The sequence below is a fragment of the Choristoneura fumiferana genome, chromosome 24, assembly GCF_025370935.1.
Source record: "Choristoneura fumiferana chromosome 24, NRCan_CFum_1, whole genome shotgun sequence".
NCBI classification, from domain to species: domain Eukaryota; kingdom Metazoa; phylum Arthropoda; class Insecta; order Lepidoptera; family Tortricidae; genus Choristoneura; species Choristoneura fumiferana.
Genome location: NC_133495.1, coordinates 6353331 through 6377769, shown reverse-complemented (window position 1 = coordinate 6377769; position 24439 = coordinate 6353331). Strand labels below are relative to the sequence as shown.

At 37.4% G+C, this 24439-nt stretch overlaps 1 protein-coding gene across 1 annotated transcript in view; it reads left to right on the top strand.

Moving 5' to 3' along the window:
* Nucleotides 1–24439, top strand: part of LOC141441930 (uncharacterized) — a 75120-nt gene that overhangs the window by 37405 nt on the left and 13276 nt on the right. The window contains exon 2 of the mRNA XM_074106820.1: nt 13449–13503. The gene's annotated coding sequence lies outside the window, so the exon portion shown is untranslated. The remainder of the gene's footprint in view (nt 1–13448; nt 13504–24439) is intronic.

Genomic DNA, 24439 nt, shown 5'->3' with positions numbered 1-24439 from the left:
AAACATGCGAAAGTTTCACTTTGCAAATTTGTACCTACCTACGAACTGTATGGAAAAAGTTTTCTTTTGATTTGTGGGTGTTCTAGTACTCTTAACCTTAGTTGGCCTCAAAGAGTGTTTTAATCCTAGATAGAAATGGGACCTATTGGCATTTAAAAATAATAATAAAACTGTCGATTTTCTCGCTGACTGTACATTTTTATCAAAAAATCTGTGAATGTCGATTGTCATCACTCAAAAAGTTAATAAAGGTTCTCCTAAGAGCATTTTCACGTAGCAGCAAGGGATCTATCTAGTAGCTGCCGTTGCTGCCCCATCTCAACTTTCTATCCTGTATAGATATAAAATATCATACAAAGTCCGTTTTAGTGTGAAAGAGTAGCAAACACAACTTTTGCATTTATAATTATAAGTAGAATACCTAATGATTTTTCTAGGTTTGAAATTTTGAGCATGGAACTACCGTGAGAATTGCTCATATGAATATACGAGTATTGTACCTACCGGGTAACTTACATCTTACGCGTGCGCGTGTTGCAGCAGCCGTCGAGTCGCGTTGCTCCTAAGAAGAAGGGTTACCATTAGGTGAAAATTATCGAGCTAAACTCGATTTAAGACGTGAGTTATCCGGTACAATCTCATTTAACATGTAAAAATTATGCTTAAACAACATACATATATATATACCTCAATTTTTTTGAAGCCGGCTAAAATATGATTGACCTCTCCAGAGGCCAAATAGATCTTATAAAATGAGTAAACGAAAATAGATGTTAAAATTAGCTTGATTAACTAAATCAGACTTCCAGATACGCGGGTAACATAGCCATTGTGGGATGTAAGTAATGGTCACGTGTGTCCATATACAGCTCGCGTGTCACGTAACGAGACAGCTACACAAGTTATATGATGCCCTGGTCATGTTCACTGATAGATGAAGCAGCATTACGTTTTTTGTGAAGGGGATTTGAATGATCGCTGATTCTGTAGCTAGTCGGTGTTTTTGAAACCAGGTGGCAAATTACACAACTATATGGATTTAACTTATCAAATGATTGAAGACTTTTGTTACTCTTTCTTTCTCTCTTTGCTTTTCTATCTATTGCAAACTCCCGATTGAAATTTCCATATTCAGCGAATAAATTATCTTATTAATATGCGCAAGTTCGGGAAAAGTGCGTGCGTACGTGTATTCGAACCGAATTTGAAGTCTTAGATGCTCATTGGCCACAAAATTTAATATTCTTTAAAATATACGTATAGAAGAAGAATCATCTCATTATTATTTCGCTCTCTTCAAAAGAGAATGAAATTTCCGGCAAACGTATCGTTTGTGTGCTTCAATCAAAAAACTGAAAAGCAGACCAAAAATTTCGCGGTTAATTGCCTCCCAAAAGTTACACCTGGAATAGGGAAAACTCAAATTACACGCATGGAGTACACGGCACCAAATGGAGTATTACGACGATTTCCAGCTTATTGGAAATTAATTCCTAAAAATGCTTTTTAAGGATCTTATTTTGGTCGGCCTAATTCGAATTAAATAAGATTGCCGTATCTAATAGTTTGCGCGAGCGAAGCTGCAGCTAAAGGCTAGTCTATTGAATTATATTACATATTTTAAATAAAAAATAACTTAAGAGTGTAGAATCGAACTTTGATTTTACAAGTCCCATGGCCAAAGACACCCCGTGGACGCGGAACGTTATGGTTCTGTGGACTCCACTTCTGGAAACACTGTTCAAGATTACGATAAAAGAACACTTCTATTTGATTTATCGAAAGGTCCAAACATTTATCTGAACGAAACTACAGAAACATAGTATTTATTCAGCTCTGTTTGAGTATCCAATATTGTTTAACATAAGATATAAATAGGAACCAAAGGTCAAAAGCTCGAGCAATATCAGCTAGAATGTATGAAAATATGTAAATTCATTCGTTTAATGAATAAATGAATATTCACACAGTTTCCTGGAAAAATAAACGCTATAACATTTAATTTGATGCGCCATGTTGGTTTCCAGGCCGTCGCTGATAGATTGTTTGCAATTGTATTTTTTCATACGGGCGTAAAATTAAAATACTGATATTTATAAAGTTGGCTCCGAAATTATTCCATATTTGGGGAAACAAACTCTTTTCTTTGTCACTATTTTCTATTGCATATCGATAACATTTAATTGTATTTCGAATACAATTGTACAGTCGAGTTCATAAACTAGTGAGCGAAAATTTCATCAAAAACATCTGAACACGACTCTATTGTTAACGGCGTAGAAGCGTGTTCAGATATTTTTTATCAATTTTTTGCTCACAAGTTTATAGAACTCGACTGTACATTATTTTATTAGTTAGTATACATTTCATATGTGTTTTTAATTTTATTTTTTCAGAAAGTACTTCATAAAATTATCTATCTATGTACCGAAGGTAACTGCTAAAATTAATTATAATAATCTTTATCTATAGTTATACATTTCACGATGTTATGTGATTTTTTTATAGTTACACATATGATAAGATTAGATTATTTATTCATTCAGTATAAAATTACATCATATTATATACATCACTAGCTTTTGCCCGCATGGATTTCGGTTATCGCGCGCTATTCCCTCGGGAACTATGCATTTTTCCGAGATAAAAAGTAGCCTATGTCACTCTCTGACCCATAAACTATCTCTATGCCAAAAATCACGTCGATTCGTCGCTCCGTTTCGACGTGAAAGACGGACAAACATACAAAAAAACATACAAATACACACACTTTCGCATTTATAATATTATTATATTATATAATATTATATAGTACTAGTTTAGTATGGTATAGTACTAGTTTGGTATAGTGTATGGATATATATGTGTTTATAATTTTATTTTTTCAGAAGGTAGGTACTTAATAAATATCTATCTATCTACCGAAAGTCACTGCTAAAATTAATTGGTTTTTAATAATTATAATAATCTTTATCTATTTCGGCATAAAATTGACCCATTAAATTTAATTTAATTACATTTATCGAATTAAAGTACAATATTTATACAATACAACATTAATTTATTGCAGAGATAGTGATTTACACACAAACATCACGCCTGCATTCCCAAATGGGGTAGGCAGATCACACGAAACGTTACTGCTTCGGAGCCACTTTTACCAATTTTAGGTTTAAAGTTTTAAAACCTATGAAAATAGGTACGAAAAAAACTGAGCTTATTGACAGGGAGAGCGACGAAAGAGTGAAGAAGTCGCTTGTACATAGAACGCAAACGATAGGTAACATTTATATATGCCGCTTTATATCAGTTGTGTGCTTCAGCCAATCTAATGTTACGGACACTAGATTTTTCGATTAAAGTTAACAAAAGTTGCCAACCCTTAACCAACTACTTTTTGAGAACTCGTTCAAACTCAATAACAGCTCTATTTACAATGATTATGTTGGCTTCCCGGCCGGTGGAATAATCATTTGTATTCATTGGGATAATACGGGCTCAGCAAAATGGTGTGGATGGCAGACGTGGACTAGGGTTGGCAAGGCAGCGTTTCAAATGATTGCTGCTTAATTGTGTGTGAAATGCAAACCGTACATATATGTTAGCTCATCATAAACTCCCTTTTTCTCTTGTATTAACTACCAACCCTCGCCTGCGGCTTGGGCAGATATAAACGACTCCACGTTACGTTTTATGCACTTTTTGTACAATTCACCATTTAGGCAATAGCAGAAGAACTAGACTCTTTCCGTTGACATAGATTAGATTATTTTCCATCAAAAATTTACACAATTACTGAACCATGATCAAAATACCCTCCCACAGCATTTTTTTTTTCTTAATTTTTTTTATTTTTTTATTTGACTGGATGGCATACGAGCATGTAGGTCTCCTGATGGTAAGAGATCACCACCGCCCATAAACATCTGCAACACCAGGGGTATTTCAGATGCGTTGCCAACCTAGAGGCCTAAGATGGGATACCTCAAGTGCCAGTTATTTCACCGGCTGTCTTACTCTCCACGCCGAAACACAACAGTGCAAGCACTGCTGCTTCACGGCAGGATTAGCGAGCAAGATGGTGGTAGCAATCCGGGCGGACCTTGCACAAGGTCCTACCACCTTGATTCTTGATTTCAATCAAAAGACGACTTGTAAACGATTTTAATTTAGATATTTTAAAACAATATTACCGAGTTTATTAGCTTTAATGAAAAAACTAATAAGATGTGATCGTGTCCCAAAAATTACAACTTTTTCAATTTCTCGGGAATTAACCTTTATTCCGGACTGTAACAACGGATTTTTATGCAAGGGAGTAGCCATTCGCCGCGTTCCCCTCTGTCAAAGTACACGCCCAACTGGGCATACAAATTTTATAAAACAAGACGCGCTCGTATTTCAAACTAAAGTACAATTCAATAGAATCTGTCAATTTTCTACATATTTAAGACACCCTGTCGTGGGCACACTTGATTATATATGTCCCTGTTGTTGCAATTATGATCTAAAAGGAATCAAAAAATAATAATAGTCACATCACAAAGCCTTAGGCAGCCCGGTGTTTATATTAGTAGGCTGGAAGTGTCTACAGGATTGTCAGATTCTATTGAATTGGAGTTTAGACCGAATTGAGTCGCGCAAGTGACCGCTGCAGTGCTAAAAATGCCGAATTGTCCAGTTTTCTGCTGTAAAAGGAGATCTGGGACTGACTGGGACATCAAGCTTGCAAAAAGATGGTGTTAAATTTCACATGCAAGTAAATTGTTATCGTATTATTGCTATTTAAGTATTTACATTTAAACAACAAAGCCGTACATTATTGTCGTATTCGTTTACCAACATCGAGTCCGCTAATCCGTACAAATTTCGGATCGCCAAGCGATAAATCCGACTTTTCGCCGATGAACAACTTAGTGATGTTACTGTCAATGTGTGAGTTTTGAGTCGTCTGTACACGAATTATTAGTTGGATTATTTATGTGTTAACGTCGTCATTACAGTCAGTTGGCAGTTTTGTTTTTGCATGTAAGTGTGCGCAACGGAACTCCAGAACTATTTTAAAGGTAATCTACCGCTAAGGCTGCTCCCTTAAGGTAGGAAGCTCGCGTTGCTCTTAGTTTCACTTCAATATGCTCATAGCGGCTGCTACCCTAAGTACATTTGCTAACCTTTTTCTACGAACGTTACGGTTTTTTTTTTCATTTGGTTCTCTATTTTCTCTTGACTTTACTTAAAAAAAAAAAAAAAAAACAAAATCATTTATTCAGTAAATAGGCCGCAATGGGCACTTTTACACGTCATTTTTTAAAACTACCAGCGCTTTCGGAAAGACCATCATTGCCAAGAAGAATGCGCCGCAAGAAACTTGGCAGAAAGTCATTTTTTCAACATAAAATAATTACAAATAAAATACTTAAAAACTACAGTATACAATGAAATAAAAGAAAATACAAAATAATAATAATAATAATACAGGGATGTATGGGGTCCTTAGTTACAAAACTAAAACTCTAACTATAATCTACGTTCAGTGGAAGTGTAGACTGCTTCCACCGTCATAAATTTAAAAAAAAAAAATTATAATAATAATTTAATTCTGAAATTTACATTTCAGGTCAAGTAACCATTAAACTTTTGGATTCCGAAGGCAAGCTCACGTCTGCCGCCCCCTTAATCAATTGGTGGCGGAGCCGAATGTGACGATGTTCTGGTTAATTTAAAATGTACTGAATCATGCATTTGTAAGCGGAGTCACGCTTAGAGATGTGCAACATTACTGTATAAAACATTGATGTTCATAAAAATAGCATATTTAAATTAATAATAATAATATTGTGAGAGAGTGAGTGGTGGTAGTAAAATAATCTAACACAGTTAAAAACAGTTAAAAAGTCATATTCGTTAGTTCATAACATTTCGGAGAATGTGCTTCGGAATTGCACGACCTTATTCCACCTGCTCCTTTCTTCCACAGGTCGACCAGGGCCCGATTGCATAACAAAGTACAAGCTAATATTATTAGCGATTTTGTATTGAAATTCACTAATACTATTAGCTTGTACTTTATTATGCAATTAGGCCCAGAAGTAGGCGTTGTCTCCACCCTTACGTTGTCAGTATTCTAAAAATCCGCACAAAGCGTTTTTACTCTTCCTTCATCAACCGCACTGCAAAAGAGTGGAATTCCCTGCCTGCGACTGTGTTTCCTGAACACTACAATTTGGCCGCCTTCAAGTCCAGGGTGAATAAGCATTTACTAGGCAAGCGTGTTTTAGGCCTCATTCTCGCTTTCCGTCAGGCGTGATTGTGGCCAAACGCAACCCTATACTGTATAAAAAAAAATTGAATTCATATTGATTTCATTGCGAAAACGTTGGCGGAATTGGTTAAACTAGGGACCAAATAATAATAATAACATTAACTTTTTAAGTGTCTTGTCCTTATCATATCTTTTCAAAAGTAAAATGAATGTAAAACTTCGCATTCCGAGTTGCTTCTCTCGTGTTGTATGTATCAATTTGTGATAGGTTGTATTTTTTTTGGTCCAGTGCCGTACAAATAATGTAGAGTGTTTTATACATTTCTTTGCTAGCCTCTCCAACATTGCTTGCCAAAGACATTGTATTTGAAATATGACACTAAGGGGCTGTTTCACCACACATTGATTAATTTTATTTGACGGATAAATGTGATGCCGTCTCCGTCTATTAAAAAAAACAAACGGCATCACATTTATCCATTAGATAAATTTAATCAATGGATGGTGAACAGGGGGTAAGCGTAACGTTACAAAAATATATAAGACTATCAGTTAACTTCAACTTCATCTGCCTCTCGATCACGACTAACGATAAAAAACCGTTTTTAGGGTTCCGTAGTCAACTAGGAACCCTTATAGTTTCGCCATGTCTGTCCGTCTGTCTGTCTGTCTGTCTGTCCGCGGGTAAGCTCAGAGACCGTTAGTACAAGAAAGCTGTAATTTGACATGGAAAAAGTGGTACAATAAAAAAAGGAAAAAAAAATTTAGGGTACCTCCCATAGACGTAAAGTGGGGGTGATTTTTTTTCTCGACTAACCCTATATTGTGGGGTATCGTTGGGTAGATCTTTTAAAAACATTGGGGGTTGCTAAGACAATTTTTCTATTCAGTGATCTGTTTGCGAAATATTCAACTTTAAAGTGCAAATTTTCATTGAAATCGAGCGTCCCCCCCTCTAAAATCAAAACTGTTGGGTGAAAATTTGAAAAAATTCAGAATGGTAGTAAATTATAGTATGGTAGTATATTACCATTAATAACTGTTATATTGTTACATTCGTTGCCACATCTTCCAATAAGTCTTAGTGGGAATTGTTATAGGATGTAGGCTATACTTATCGCATTATTTTAATTTACTCTTGCTATTAATTGTGTCTGTGTCTGTTTTTTCCCCCAATAAAGAGAAAAAAATATATATATCAAATTTACAAGGAAAATTATAGCGGCTAAGATTGCTTCAGAACTATTTGTAGCTTAAGAGTAAATAGCAGCCTAACGTATAAAATATACCTAAACTTGGAAGATTCAGTACACAATACGAAATCCTTAGAAAAATATTATTGTTTTTTTTTTGGTAATGTCAACGGAACCCTATCCTGGGCGTGTACGACACGCTCTTGGCCGGTTTTTTTTTAAAATTTCAACATCACTATCCTTTCCTCTCAAAGGATGTCCTAGTGCTTGTAACTGAAGGAAATACCTGAAACTTCCCAGTTTCGATTACTATGCCAGTTTCATTAGGTACAGTCACCAGCACCAATATCTGACACAACAAGCGTGCATAAATATCTGATACGACTCTATTTCTAGTGCCAGAAGGACGTGTCAGATATTTTTGCACGCTCCGCTGTGGCAGATATTAATGCTGGTGACTGTACCGCTGACTTATTAAGTCGCTACCCTTAAGTTACATTACACTTAATTGTAATAGGTCTAATTAATGTCTGTGTCGTGAGTACGCCTCAGTCTGAATTTGAGTCTTAATAAGCACTATAGATATTATTATTACATTAATATGGCTAAGTAATAGATGTATTTACCTATGTATAGCAATTTTTAGACGTGCTCGTCTTTGTCGATGTTCCTTGCGTATTTTTGTAGGGTTCCGTAGTCAACTAGGAATCCTTATAATGTCGCCATGTCTGTCCGTCTGTGTGTCCGCGGGTAAGCTTAGAGACCGTTAGTACTAGAAAGCTGTAATTTGACATGAATATACATATCAGTCACACCGACAAAGTGGTACAATAAAAAAAAGTAAAAAATTTTTTTTAGGTACCTCCCATAGACGTAAAGTGGGGGTGATTTTTTTTCTCAACTAACTCTATATTGTGGGATATCGTTGCATAGGTCTTTTAAAACCATTGGGGGGTTGCTAGGACAATTTTTCTATTCAGTGATCTGTTTGCGAAATATTCAACTTCAAAGTGCAAAAATTTTCATTGAAATCGAACGTTTGGTTTACATGAAATATTACCCTCGGGGAAGTTCCAGAAGTATTTTTTTTCTTTAAAATAATTAACATTTTTAAGAATTAATTAACATCATTCGCAGTAGGTACAGTCGAAGAAAGTTAATCGCGTACCAGGGGGGCTATTACAAAATTCGAAATTCGAAATTCGAATCGTACCGTCCCTCTCAGTCGTATTACCTAAATAATATTAGCGTCAGCGGGACGACAAGATACGAACGTCAATTTTCGAAATTCGTAGTAGCCCCTCAGGGTGGAACCTTTGTGCTACTGATGTCATATTGACATACCATAAATCTGCCGAAGAAATCATAGTGAAATTGTTTATACGCGATTCGATTTCCTTCGCTATTATACTGCATTTTTTACAGTTATTTTTGCAAGTATATTTAATATCTTCTGAATTATTGTAGGATGAGAAGAAAAGAGCGTAGCATGATTTGGATAAAAAATATAGCATGAGATGCTTGCGTATGAGTGTGACAGAGAAAGAATGAATGGTATTTTAAACATATGTAACGGAGATGGCTGTGGCGACGTAGTAAGATGAAAGACGTTTAGTATTTCTAAGCTGATTTTAAGTATAATTTTATTTTATCACTAAAAACTGGTTTTCTTAATTTACGACCCTTGTTGGTATTTTGTATAAAAGAAGATAATTTCCGAAAGCACATAACTGATTTTAAAATTTTCTTTCACTAATAAAAAGCTACACTGTCCTTGTGATTTACTTGTCACAGCCAAAGTTGTGAGCAACAACTAGTATATGTATTGAACTGAATTCTAACCAATTTAATAGACAAACTGTAATATATCAAAAACCTACAAACCACACAACAAAAGTTCTCGAAAGTTTCAAACTATTATTTATAGCTTCAAATCTAGTCGGAATCTTTAGGGAGCACCCAATTTATGTTGCCTGAGGATCTTGAAACAGGGTTCATATAATACGTCATGTCTAATTTGACAATGGTCTTCTTTTTCTTATAGGGTGGTTTCAGACACTAGTAGTAGTTAGTAGTGTTTAAGGCACTTGTCTCACCGCCAGCGAGGAAACGATTGGCTATCGACTATTTTCTCGCTCAAGAAACGAACAAAAAATATAAGATCCTGTGTGAGTAAAAGAGGCACATATATTAATAGTTGATCGCTGGCTGTTCACACTGTCGGCGAGAACTCGCTCTTACATCTTTTGTCGCAGCGACAAGAGCTATAAAACTCGCTGAGCTATAGATACTCGCTCAGCGATGTCAGCTTGGCGGCCGCCCCGTACGAGCGAGTCGAGTGGAGCGAGTAATCGCCAGTCGCACGCGAACACTCGCTTACAGCCGAGCGACAAAACTACACTCGCTTCTCGCTGCTCGCCCACTCGTTTCTAGTTACTCGCTCTACTCGCTTCTCGCTCATCGTCGGCGGTGGGACAAGTGCCTTATTAGCGCGTAAAAGCTCGATTTAAGCCGGGTCTCCACTGAGCGGGCCGCCTCGCGCGGCGGCCATTTTCGGTGCGATTTTGAGCCCTGTGTCAAACAACATCATGCTTCATGCTCTTGCTCTTGCCTCGTGAGGCGGTTCGCTCAGTCGAGACCCGACTTTTGGAAGCGCGTGTACAGGGGCGTGTATAGTTTGTTTTAGTTAAAATGACGAAAAGTACTTAAAACCAACTAATTCCAACATCTATTGTTTAATTGTTATCTTCAAGTAGGTTGTAAAACAATTACGCAGGTGTGTCGGTAGGCCCAAAGTATACTGTGAACGAACAATCTCGATAGTTTTGATGTTGTTTGTCGATATTACACTGCACGACGTGCGTTTCTAAAATATTAATTATATATTGTGTCAAAATCACTTTGTACAATTTTTTAATAGTAGGTACATAGGTATTAAAAAGACATTTTTACCAGAATGTTAGCCGCACTGTAATTGTATTTGGAAAACAATACCCCCCCCCCCCCTACTTAAAAGTGTCCAGTTCAGGAATAAAACCCGAGCGAGAGATTTCATGGTTAAACAATAATCAATAGGAGGGGATGTGTATGTATAGTGATAAGATACCTACTTTCTAGGCATAAGTGCAACATTTTGTTAGTGTCTAACTGGCTTTCGCTCTTTTAAGACATGTGTTATATTTGAATTAATAGTCTTTTTTTCACAAACTGGCTTTACTGGACTTTGATTGCTTCTGATTGGATTATGGTTTAAGTTTTAGACGGCTTAAAAAAATCTTTCATTTCAAAGATCAAGACGGGTTGAGCTACGCTTCGGTCAATTTTATTATGTCTCTTTGTTATCTTTTCCTTTCGTATTTAGCAACAAAAGAAGTTGTAAAATCCCATGCTAAGTGCATTTTCGACATTTTAACAGAAACAAACTATACATAGGTAGATCAATAGATAAGTTGCTCATACTCTGTAAGTGAGCGAGTGTATGAAATCAATCAGAAGAACCACAAACACATGGGAGTTACTGAGCTATATAAGCAACTGAGCTATAAATGAGTGATATATGTGTAACGAGGTGTGTTACAACTCGTTTCTTCCTAACTCTTTGTACTGTCTGGTTTAGCACACATTCTGTAAAATAACATTTAAATTCAATTTTCCTTTTCTAAATTCCACACCTGTTCGATTTACGTCAAGTCATCTATTCAGAGCCTCCGAAATTTCCTAAAACTCCTTAACTAGCTCATTACTACATCTATACAAAGGAAGGTTTATTTCCTCATACAGTTTCAAATAGTGTGCAGTGCGTTAGTGAAGTTCATTTACTTGTGATACTGCTGAACTTCAGTATATTTGATTTGTATAAAATAAAGAACTGGGCACGGAAACGTAAGTTGATTAACTATGCATTTTTATAATTGTCGATACAATGTCAAAGCATACCCATTTAGATACTTAAGATCGTGTCTGTTTGTCCGCAGGTGCCCTTTTTTACTATCCTAAGGGGCTGTTTCACCATCCATTGATTAGCGTTGACCGACGGTTAAATGTGATGCCGTCTCCGTCTATTCGAACAAAACAAAAAGAGACGGCATCACACCTAACCGCCAATGAACACTAATCAATGGATGGTGAAACAGCCCCTAAATAAATATTACTGGTCTGCCTACTCCTGCCTTCTTCATTCCTCCACCAACTTCCCCGGCCACTACACCGTGACAAATTGCAGGTGGTAGGACCTTGTGCAAGGTCCGCCCGGATTGCTACCACCATCTTGCTCGCTAATCCTGCCGTGAAGCAGCAGTGCTTGCATTGTTGTGTTTCGGCGTGGAGAGTAAGACAGCCGGTGAAATTACTGGCACGTGAGGTATCCCATCTTAGGCCTCTAGGTTGGCAACGCGTCTGCAATACCCCTGGTGGTGCAGATGTTTATGGGCGGTGGTGATCTCTTACCATCAGGAGACCCACTTGCTCGTTTGCCATCCAGTCGTATAAAAACAAAAAACAAAAAACAAATGGCGCCCAACGTGGAGTATTATGTATTTATCTCGTGAGCCGAAGATACTTCACTCTTTTCAATCAAGTGACACGTTCCGAGCACCTCTTGATGCCATCGAGGCGTCAGACCCGACACCAGGGGGCCTACCATGATCTTTTCATAAACGATCCAAACGCAGAGCAGTTCAATTTAGGCACCTAAACTGAATCGTCGAAATTGGTACCACGACGTTTATTTCTCAGAGCTGAGTCTCAATGGTTTACAAGTGAATGAAAGACCGATATTGTCTCTGGTCCGAAACTGAAACGCTAAGTCGCGAAAGGGATGCCGCTATAATATGCAAACCAAATACTGTATACCTACTGTATTACCTTTTTATTTTGGAAAACCATAACTCTATGTCATTCCGTGTTCTTAGCAACCGTTGTGTTGATTACAAATAAAATGTTTACGCTGTCACTTATCCACGAGTCTCTTTTCTCACTGAAAAATTAGTTTTATCAATGAGGAGTTAAGAAGCACAATGTCGTGAGTACCTATGAAAAGTTATAAAACTTGAATAAAAGTTTAAAAGTTCTTGAAATTTAAAAATATTCCAAGTAAAACACTTGAAATTCCAAAAGAATTGACAGAATGAGTAACTTATACTGAATCGCTAAATTTGACACTGAAGCGATTCAATTCCCACTCAAGTTAAGCGTCATGGTACGAAAACCGCTTGAAGTGAGTGAATGAAAATGTCTGTATCGCTGTCGCTGAACCGTGCTTGAACTGAATCGCAAAAGTAACGTCGTAGTACGGAATAGCGATACAGTTCAGTTTAGAGCCTAAACTGAATCGTATATTAAGAGAGCGTGGTAGGCCCCCAGTAGAACGTAGAGTCGAACCACTCGATTCCTGACCCACCGTAGAACGTTCTCACAGTAAGTATCATAATATATTCCCTTGTCAAGCAATGCGATGTCTGTCAATATGACTTGAAATTTGATTGACTACGAAAAAGTTCCACAGTGGGTCACGATTCAGTTGGTTGGAGTGTACTCGTACCTACGATGTGAAACAGTTCTAAGAGTAAGTTACGTGCAGTAAGAACTAGCTCTTAATGAATGAGAGTAAATACGCAACTGATGCAGCTAGCTTTTAGTCCTTATTCGATTCGGTTCTAGTACTTAGTTAAGAGTAATTAATCCAGTGGAAAAGTTCTCGATGAACTTTATACCGTCGGGTGGATCCCCGAGCTGAATTACGGGTCATAAACTATGGACACGTGTCTGTAATAAAGTGACGTTTGATGAAATGAGGTTATAAATGTTTATTCATTAGTTTAAGTAGTGACGTTGTCTGTATGCTTTGTAATTTAGTAGTATTTTTCGGTCAATCCATTGGACTCTTCTAAGTTGCTAGTGGCTACCTATGGACGAAATGTATGGGCAGCTGCAGTAACGTTGCAGTTAGAATGCAGTCCGTTTGTACCGGCCCTAAGACCGCTTTCACATTACAGGTCACAGCTCATTAGATCCACCCGGCACTCGGTCAGCACCGCCTCGCCGCGAGCGGTTAGTATTCTTTTTATGGATTTGTGTTTGTCAACTCCGTAGCGTTACCGGATGGCCTCGTTTGCGAAGTGTCTACGCGCGGACGGCGATAGGTGATAGCTCGCTGCTCGTACGCTTGCTTCGCGTGCGGGCGCTCCCATCCTCTTTTCATAATAGACTACTCGGAAATTCATGGACCATGCGACGTCCACTCGTTGACCACGCGGAGTTCACTCGTTGATCACGCGAGATCCACTCGTTGTCAACGCGGCGTCCACCCGTGGACCGCCTGTCGACAACGAGTGGACGCAGAAAGTCGGGACGCTGCATGGTCGGGTGCCGGGTGGCTCTAATGAGCTGTGACCTTATTAATCACGAAAGTGTATTCAACTAGTTATAGTTAGTTCCTTGCGTGCCGATTTCTTTGTAATACCTACAAGATTTTCTTACTAGGTGGAACATCTAAAACCGGTTCTGGTTGTATGGCGAAAACAGTTCTTTTTTTCTGTTTTCTCCTTACAGTAAAAACCAGTTTAGTTTTTGCAATAAAATTTATTCGGATTCTGATTTTGAGTCTAAGTCGACTAAAGTCAGGCGGCCAGTCAGTTTACCACGGCTCTCAACGGTTGATTTGAACCTAAAATGGTGAAATATGTGATTATTTATTATTCAAATATAGGCAAGTTCATGGGCGTCACCAGGGAGGAGTAGGGAGGCAGCTGACCCCCCTGGAGATACTAAAAAAGTTGCCAAGTGTAAAGCAACCAAACCAGTCCTAAGTCTTTGACTTGACTTGCTTGATCGATCAATCCTGTATGTAAGTCGAAACCGAAACTCGAATGAATTCACCAATTCCAATGAATACCTACAATTCATACTTTTCTCATTCTCCATATCAACTGGGCCATCGGCTGGTGATGCCCTTGGGCGAATGTAGATATTCCCCTTTAGGCGTGCCAGGACAGATTCGTATTAAATCAGTTGAGTTTTAGGCCAGAATTTAAGTAAGTACGACTCTGTTGAGGTCAGATTTGCCATCGGTCTGTTTCTGAATAAAACAGATTCGACATACGACTTATGATATGGTAGTCACTTTCTTTTTAAACCAATTTCTGAGTAGGTCAGATTCGTATAAGGTCCCGTGACATGACAGTACTACGTCGGATTGGTAATAAGTTGGATTCGGACTTATGTAGTTTCTTATCTCATCCGATTAGCAATGATTCGATTAAGAAATTGAACAGATTCTTTTAATGATGAATTCTGGAAATAACGTTTTCTTATTAGGTCAGATTCTATGTATATTTTATTCCGAAAAGGCCAGGTACAATTAGCAAGTAAAAAATACTACGAACTATGATATTGTATATACTCGTTATAAATTTAAACAGATATCTGAGATACTGGCCACTTTAAGATTAAACATGATAAAATAATGAATAGAGAGTTCTTATTGACAATGACACATTAATGTCTGTACTGTAAGTCATATAAATTCTGCTGTAAGTTCAAGAGAAATACCATATACGGGACTTATCACGCTATTTTTACACAAGTAATATTTACCTCGACGTTTCGGCAACGTTACAGTTGCCGTGGTCATGTGGTCTACTCGTGACCACGGCAACTTAAAAAATAACAAAAAAAATAAAAATAGCGTGATTAGTCCCGTATATGGTATTTAGACTATGAGTGAGAATCACGAAAGTTTAAAACGTTATAGTTCAAGAGAAGTTTTTATAATGGAACATAAAGACATTAAAATAGTTAAAACTGCTAAAGATCGGCCCTGCATACTATTAAACGGATATAAATATTGCTTCAATGTCAAAAACAAAAAAACAGACACATTAAACTTTAGATGCAATAACAGAGATTCGTGTAGGGATTTATTTGGCGATGACAAAAATGGGCCTGAGTTTGGCGGTACGAGTTCTGAGAGTGAATCTTCCAGTGATTGTTCAAGTGATTCTGAAATATTCTGAATGATCATTATCGGATGGCGTTTAATTTATAAGTTATAGGTATCTAACGCGTTCGACGTAAAGGGCGAACTTTAAGAGGACTTATTTAGTTTAGTTAAACAAGTTTGTGTTTCTAAACTACTGAAAGCAAGTGGTATGTTAAGTTTTTTTTAATTAGATACCTACCGGTACAATATTTGAAAAAATATATTTATTAATTAATATAACTAATATATTATTTGCCCTTTAACTGTACATTCGCCTGATGTACCCAGAAATTGACTGACATATTATCTGACCTTCTCAGAATAAATACTAAACAGAATCCAATCAACATCGAATCCGTTGTACTCGGAATTACACATATTAAGATTCTGGATATGTGATTTTCTGACCTACTCAGAATCCGGCATTAAGAGAATCTGAAGAGCTAGGAATTTGAGATCTGAATAACCTGACATCTTAGGAACTTGGCTAACTTAAAAAATGTCCTACTCATAATCGAACCTACTCAGAATCCGAATTAAATAGAAACTGGCAGCATTAGAGTCGTACTTACTCAGATTCTGGCCTAAAACTCAACTGATTTAATACGAATCTGTCCTGGCACGCCTAAAGGATATTTCCCACTATAAAGCGCTGTTTGATCGTCATACAGTTCACCTTACCTATGTAGGTCATACATTTACAGTGTCATTCCTGTCCATACTACGAGAAAAATTCTTGAAAATAGCAATCAAAATGCTAATCCTTCACAAGTTTTATGTCCTGGCCGCTGACATGACAGGGAAGTAATTAATTTTTAAATTGAGGTTTACTTGTAAAAAAATTCTTAGAACACCGGTAGAGCTTGTTTATGAATATCTCAACATCGCTGGCAACACTACTGCTTAAAACGTGACGACAACAAACGAAAGCAACATTTTCTTTTTAGTAATTAATAGGCCCTTAAAAAATGTACCCGTATTTTTTTCTTTCCTCAATTAAACAAAAAAGGGTTAAGAAAAAGCTCGTTAAAGTTCCATGTCGTCGCGCGTTGGTACAGTCACCTGCATTAATATCTGCCACAACGGGACGTGCAAAAATATCAGGCACGTCCTACCGGCCCTAGAAATAGAGTCGTATCTGATATTTATGCACGTTGCTGTGTCAGATTTTAGTGTTGGTACAGTTTTGACTTAGACATGACGTTACCAGGTCCCACTTTCGAACTTCAACGCGCTCTACCTATCTTAGAATTTTTGTTTGATAGACGACAGACATGACATGAAGCATGAAGCATGTATGAAGTAACGAAGCTTCTGTGCTCTAAATAACACACACTAACATCACGCCTGTATTCCCAAATGGGGTAGGCAGAGCACACAAAACGTTACCGCTTCGGAGCCACTTTTAGCAGCTTTAGGTTTTAAGTTTGACAAATAAACTGTGAATTTAGGATATTTTGCAAGAACAGTAATTCCGTGACAATTCGATCCCGAAATTAGTTTACAGAAATACGTTCAAATTATTCTGAAGATAAACAAATCGTTCTTTGTGACAATCTCTCGTCTGCATTAAATTTGATGTAGGCGTTGTTTTACCGTTATCTTAATTTTCAATTTTCGAGAGGTATTTGAAACATTGCAAATCTATTTCAACAGTGCTGCCTTTATTTTATTTTAGAAAGATCAAAGCTTAAGGCAGTAGTCCCACTGCCGGCGAGCGAGAAGATAATGTTTTTGTAGGATGAAAATTGTATACAGGGTGAGACGTGAGCAGGACTTACCCTACCGAATCCAGTTAGTTTGGGCTATCATATCGTACCAGTATTAATGATTGATTAACTACCGTGAGACTCACTCATATTAAATGATATTGTAACGGATAACTCACATCTTAAACCGTGTTTAGCGCGACATGTTTCGGGCTATTTCGTAGCCCTTCTTCTCAGGAGCACGCGACTCGGCGGCTGCTGCAACACGCACACTACTACTACTACTACTAGTGTGCGTGTTGCGGCAGCCGCCGAGTCGCGTGCTCCTGAGAAAAAGGGCTACGAAATAGCCCGTAACATGTCGCGCTAAACACGGTTTAAGAAGAGAGTTATCCGTTACAATATCATTTAATATGAGATTAACTTCATTTAAAATAAATCAAATTCAGTTATCGGCATTTGCTGAGTGGCATCCCTTTTGGTGCACTGTTAACTAGTTATATTTCAGATTAAAATTTAATGTAAGGTAACCCGGGGCTATTGTAGCTGGGGGGATATTGTATCTGAGCCTTATGAAGGCGTCCTTACGACACCATGTTCTTCTCGGCCATTTTACGTTGTGTTCGCCAGAAGACTGTCTTCACACAACACACATGAACATGACGAACATGACGTCGTAAGGACGCCATCAGATGGCTCAGATACAATATCCCCCAGCTGCAATAGCCCCGGGTCACCTTACATACTTTCTTACACCAAATAAATTTATTATATTTTTTTTATTTTGCAAACATTAAGTGCTTGATCATTCTGCAGTTAAGAGCGTTTATACCTGCTGAGCTGGCAACGTTGCATTTTTGTTAGTTTTTCTCGAATATTCCATAAAAAATTAATGAAAATTAATAATGTTGTCTGATAGAACACTTCTTAATAATAATATATTAGTTAATGTATCTACTCCAATAATTATTCGTTAAGTATAGACTTTTATTCTCTTTAAAAACCGGTCATAAACATTAATTCGTTTATAAGGAACATAAAAGTCTATCACGAATAATTATTGGAGTAGACACATTAACTTATATTTTAAGAGTGTTCTATCAGAAAACATTTTTAATTTTCATTAAATTTTTATGGAATAATCGAGAAAAACTAACAAAAATGCAACGTTGCCAGCTCAGCAGGTATAAACGCTCTTAAAAGTGTGTGGGTTTTACTTAAAAATGATTGTGACCGATCCATTATCAATTAGTGAGGATGTAGGGTTGGTCCTGCTCACGTCTACCGAATTGTCCTGTATAACTTTACAGTAAACTAACCCAATCATCTGCAAAAATATGCCAGATTGGTTTTAAACAAATTATGAACACGGAAAGAAAACATGTGTATGCCCAGTCACTTTACTATCACTTAGAGTATAATCTTAACGCATTCACTGCCACCTGACTTCCACAGGTACCACCGACGCACATGTGCGTTCAAAATGTATGAATAATTATGACAGCGGCACTGGGCAAAGTTCCGGAAACGCATATAAGCGTCGGTGGCAGTGAACGCGTTAAATGACGGAAACGTAACAAAATTGTTTGGTTTTAAGTGGCAAATAATAGATTCAAATACCTTCAGATTGGCACCCGAGTAAGTGTCTAAAATAATCTAGTACCTAAATCTATCTATATAAATAAAAATGAATCTTAAAATGTGTTGCTAAGCGCAAAACTCGAGATTGGCTGGACCAATTCAGCTATTTTTTTTTTTTCATATCATCGTTAAAGTCTAGGGAAGGTTTTTATGAAGAGAAAAACTGGAAAAATTGCTGGGAAAAAGAAAATGCGAGTATGGAAGTGCGGTAATTAATGCATCACCTGTGGGTTTTAGTAAAATGCGGAGTGATGCGAATGTTTGCTACTCAATTTTATTTAGGCGTTTTGTTTTATTAATCCCCCTTATTTTGCATTTGCATGCTTGCTTGCTTGGCTGGAAGATGTTTGGACCTATAGTGTCTGAAATAGGGACGTTTTCTTCAATTTTTTTTCGTACACTACTTTTTTCGTTTAAAGTGGAACGAAAATTGCCGAGTAAATGAGTTTTATGACATGAGTACCTTAATACTACCTACTAAATAATAACAAAAACAAATTTAAATGAACTAAAATAATTTCCTTGCTCACCCGCGACCTTACGAGTGTAGTGTGGTGGTGGTGATGGATGGGTTTGTGTGATTTGTGTGTGTTCTTACAGTGTGGAGTTGGAGGAACTGCATGAACACGCATATTTTGCATAAGCTTAGCTATCGTAAGGTCGCGGGTGAGCAAGGAAATTATTTTAGTTCATTGATATGGACCTCCGCAAAGTAACGCCTGATTCAATAAATTATTTAAAAACAAATTTGTTTACGTTCCTCAATTTACATTGACTGGTTGATTTATTTTGTGTTTTGATTTAATCTATTTATACTCATGCCACCTATAAGACGAGGGCGAAGCAATTTAGGTCGAAGAGCTCGAAATGCTACAAACCAAGCTAATTATCAGAGTAATCGAACAGCCCAGCAACGTCAAGTGCGAAATGAAATTGAAAGGATTCGGATAGCACAAACCCGTGCAGAGCGTAATGAGCTGAATGCAGCTAATAATGTTGTAAGTTTCAATCGAGCTGCTTTCAATTACAATGTTACAATTGACTACAGTGCCTACCAATGCGTTGCTATTGGATCTATGAACTCAGTTTGCCCATATTGTAAGGCATTGAAGTACAAAAATGAAGCCGCTGGATTGTGTTGCGCAAATGGCAAAGTGAAATTAATACCATTGGTGAAATTAATATATATATTATATATATTTAAAGTACCCAAAAAAATCTGTTCTGATATATTAGGTAGTGAAAATTAATAATTTCATCATATGCGGCATCATCACCAGAATTTAATTATAACAGATAAGTTTTCTACATCATTATATTTAGTGTAGATAGCCTAGATTTCTTTAGACTTGCTTGCTTCCATGCTCGCTTGCATGCTTGCTTGCATGCCAGCTTGCATGCTTGCTTGCTTGCTTGCATACTCGCTTGCTTGCTTTCTTGCATACTGGCTTGCATGCTTGCTAGCATGCAAGCTTGGTTACACGCTTCCATGTTCGCTAGCGTGCATGCTTGCTTGCATTCTTGCATGCCTGCTTGCATGCTTGGTTACATGCTTCCATGTTCGCTAGCGTGCATGCTTTCTTGCATGCTTGCTTGCATGCATGCTTGGTAACATGCCTCCATGTTCGCTAGCGTGCATGGTTGCTTGCATGCTTGCTTGCATTCTTGCATGCCTGCTTGCATGATTGGTTACATGCTTCCATGTTCGCTAGCGTGCATGCTTGCTTGCATGCTTGCTTGCATGCATGCTTGGTTACATGCTTCCATGTTCGCTAGCGTGCATGCTTTCTTGCATGCTTGCTTGCATGCTTGCATGCCTTGTTACTTGCATACATACTTGCTTGCATACTTGGTTGCATGCTTGCTTGCTCCCTCGCTTGCGTGCATGGTTACTTGCATACTGGCTTGCATGCATGCTTGCTCCCTCGCTTGCGTGCTCGCATTGATTCCTCACTATAAAAAAAAGTACATGGCTAATAAGGTAACACAATATAAATTGATTTTAAGGCAGAACGAAGTTTGCGGGGCCAGCTAGTATATCCTAAAATAGCTGTTGTGAGAAAAAATGGATGGTGATTGATTTTTCGTGATCTGTTAAAAGCATTATTGAGTTATTTTACGGTGTTTATCTTTATAAAGCTTCCTTTATAATTTACCCACTCGCTAGTGCTAGCGCTGTCTTATTTATCACCTTTTCACGGACACTTTTAGATACACGGAGACTGTCCTTCTTAAATTCTGTACTTCATTCATGGTAAAGGTATTCTGACACACTAGTCGGTGATGTTTTCTTTGTATAACTTAAAAACTTACGTAAATTTGTTTCCCAATCTAAAACAAAATCATTTACGCATAAAAAATTGTACCGTCAGTTAAATTTGAAAACGGTGGCATTTTTTTACCCATTATAACTACTATCTTCTACAACAATCTAGAACTAATTAATGAAAACGTCGACTCTTTTATGAATGCGAGCGAATTTTCTGAAGAAACTTGTTCACTGAAGCTTCGCTGATAACTTACGGAATTATAATTTTATTCCGACACCGATATTTCTTTGAACTCCTTTGAATTCCCTCGACTTCTCAAAAAACTTGTAGCAGTTTATTTTTATAAATGCTTATTGTACAGTGTATATAACCACCAGTACAGTCACTTGACCTTAAGAGGATCGCTGGCGGCGGATGGATGCGAGGGGCTGAAGACAGAGATGTTGTGGCGCGCCATGGAAGAGGCCTATGTCCAGCAGTGGACTGCTGTAGGCTGATGATGATGATGACAGTCACTTGCATAATATCTGCCACAGCGGAGTGTGCAAAAATATCTGACATGTATCCTACTGGCCCTAGAAATAGAGTCGTATCAGATATTTGTGTATGCTTTATTGTGTCAGATATTGGTGCTGGTGACTAAACCTACATTTTTTTTCTTAAATTGTCTCCAATCGGTTGCTTAGCTTTAATTTGATTTCTTGAAGGTGAAATCTTTGAATCATGGGGCAGATTTTTGAAACCATAAAAATATTACTTCAAAATGGTAGAAATTATGTTGAACTTGAAAAATTACGAGTAGTAGAGGTGTAGAGACAGCTGTAAATAATTGTAATAACTGCTAAAAAGATTAATTTGAGCTCTATCTTAGTATTAGTTACATATTTAATGCTCGTAAATCATTCTAATAGTATTATCAAGTTATATTATTTCGAAAATCAGTAGCCGTACTCATGCAGTTTAAAGAACATATGATACTGGTTTCAATTTCTGCACATAGTGTGTATGGAAAATTTAAATCCTAACTGAAGTGGGTTTAAAAATCTGACACCATGATTTGACCTATACTTATACAGGATGATTTGGGATACGCGAGCAAGACCAACCCTACATCCTCAGTAATTGTAATTGATAATATTGTATTGTATTTGTAATCTCTTTATTGTTCATGAAATTAACAAATAACAAGATAATAAATAAGATGTACAAACCCCTGCCCTATAATGCTGTCCTATGATACTACACTCAGCGGGACTATGAGTGCATTCCCCTGCCAGCTCAATACAGTGGTAGCTAAAATTGACATTTCTTTAGTTATAAGTATGTATGTGTATCAGTTACTAACCCCTTCTTAAGTGTATTTATTTATATATTATGTGTCTTTTGTTAAATGAAACAAATTATTTGAATTGATTGAATTTAATTGAAAGGTAATAACACGGCAGGTTAAAAAAATCTAATAATAGTAAAGTAGTATTGTTTCAATTGGAATTTTCATAAAAAACATAAAATATCTAAACGTCGGTAGTTTCTGGGTAAACAGAGTCCAGAGCGAGACGGCGATGTAACATGTAGTTTGTCAGTTGGCGACAGCGCGTTGTAAATATTGACTGCACCCGTGTGAGCTAATACCAGTAATAGCACAGAGGTACTGCGACTGAAGCAAAGAATAACACTGCAGTACGTACGATTAGTACAGAGCGGACACTCAATAATAATTGCATAGTAAGGAACTATAAGACTCTGACGACGTTTGTGTACGGTCAAGGACATTTATTCATGAGCCATCATGGAACCTTTTCAAAGTAAAAGTCATTACGTTTTTCCTAGTTAAGTATATTTTTACTAAAATGTTATAAAATGATTTAATAAAACTATTCCTCGAAATGGTTTGGATTAGACCACATTGTAAAAAAGTGATCAATGCCAATTAATGAATTAAGTATATTTTTTCAAACATAATAAAAATAATGTTACGAACGAAGCCTTTCCATTACATCGCTCAGAGCTCTTTTGATGCCCGACATCAAAACAGCCGCATTAAAATTGAAATAAAAAAGGAATCACCCCACAATAGGCTATTTACCAAGCGCGAGGCGATAAAACGTCGTAACTCAATTTTCTTGAGACTCAAGCACTCAATCTTTTCATCGCTACGTATTTGCATAAACGGAATGAAACCCGCTCGGATCGGTTCAGTATCAAAAGACGTGCAAACAAAATTTCAATCAAGTGTTTGTTTACGAAATACTTCGGTCGCAGTAAATATTGTATACAGTACTTCTACATTAATGTATATGTATGTCGCACAGTCAGGCTGAGGCTCTCATTCGTTTACATTCATTAATTCAGGCTGCAAATTGCAAGATCGGCAGATTGCTGATTCGGAATCATTTTGTGACATGGGCGTTGTTGTTTTATTTTTTCCCCCCATGTTATCACGAATAAAAGCTTCTTTCTTTCTTTTTCATAAAGAGAGAGAGAGGGTCCACTGCGAGTTGGGAACTTATCACACACCGTTGAACTGATTTGTGGATGTATACTATACAGGTCTCAGGATTTTTGTTTAGCTGATAAAATAGTATAAACTCCACGTGTAATTCGATCAATAATTTCGATAATGCTGTCATCAACGTTCAGCGGTACATTATATCTAGGTCCTACACTGTAGGATTTGCAATCTGAAGGTCTAAGGTATCTAAGACCCGTTTATTTTCCTATTTATTTCATAGTATTTAAGTGTACGTTTTACTTTAAAGCTTATTTAGGAACGTATCTTCTTCAAAAAATCGTGACAAAAGAGTTCGAAGTTCTTTGCCGGATTCCAAGTTTGTCGGATTCCAAACTCGTCGGATTGGTGGCAATCAAATTATTAAATTATAAAGCAACCTACTTATTCTAACTTAAGGCATGTCACCGTTAGGTGTCGTCGACGACGAGCGAAGCGAGGAGGAGTGTTAGGTAAAACTGCCACCCAACAGCACGCGAGCCGAGCAAGCAAAGCGAGCGTGCCGCGGTAGCGGCCAGCAAAGCGCCAGAACCGAGTTATTTTTAATATTATACTTTTTAAGAATAAAAACTAACCTCAAAATAAATTGTCTACTTAAATAAGTAAGTTTGGAGTCTGACGAACTTAGAATCCGACCTGAGGCCGTATTGCCTAACGTTTCTGACAAGTTTCTGACGCTCGTGATCGCAATCAAATGTCAGTTTTTGTATGCGAAATCTGTCGTTTGATAGCGATCGCGAGTATCAGAAACGTTAGGAAATACGGCCTCAGCTTGGAATCTGACGAGTTTGGAATCTGACAAACTTGGAATCCGGCGAAGAAGGAACCAATCCTTTTAAATAAGTCAATAGCCTCTAGTTTTCAATCGGTCATCATA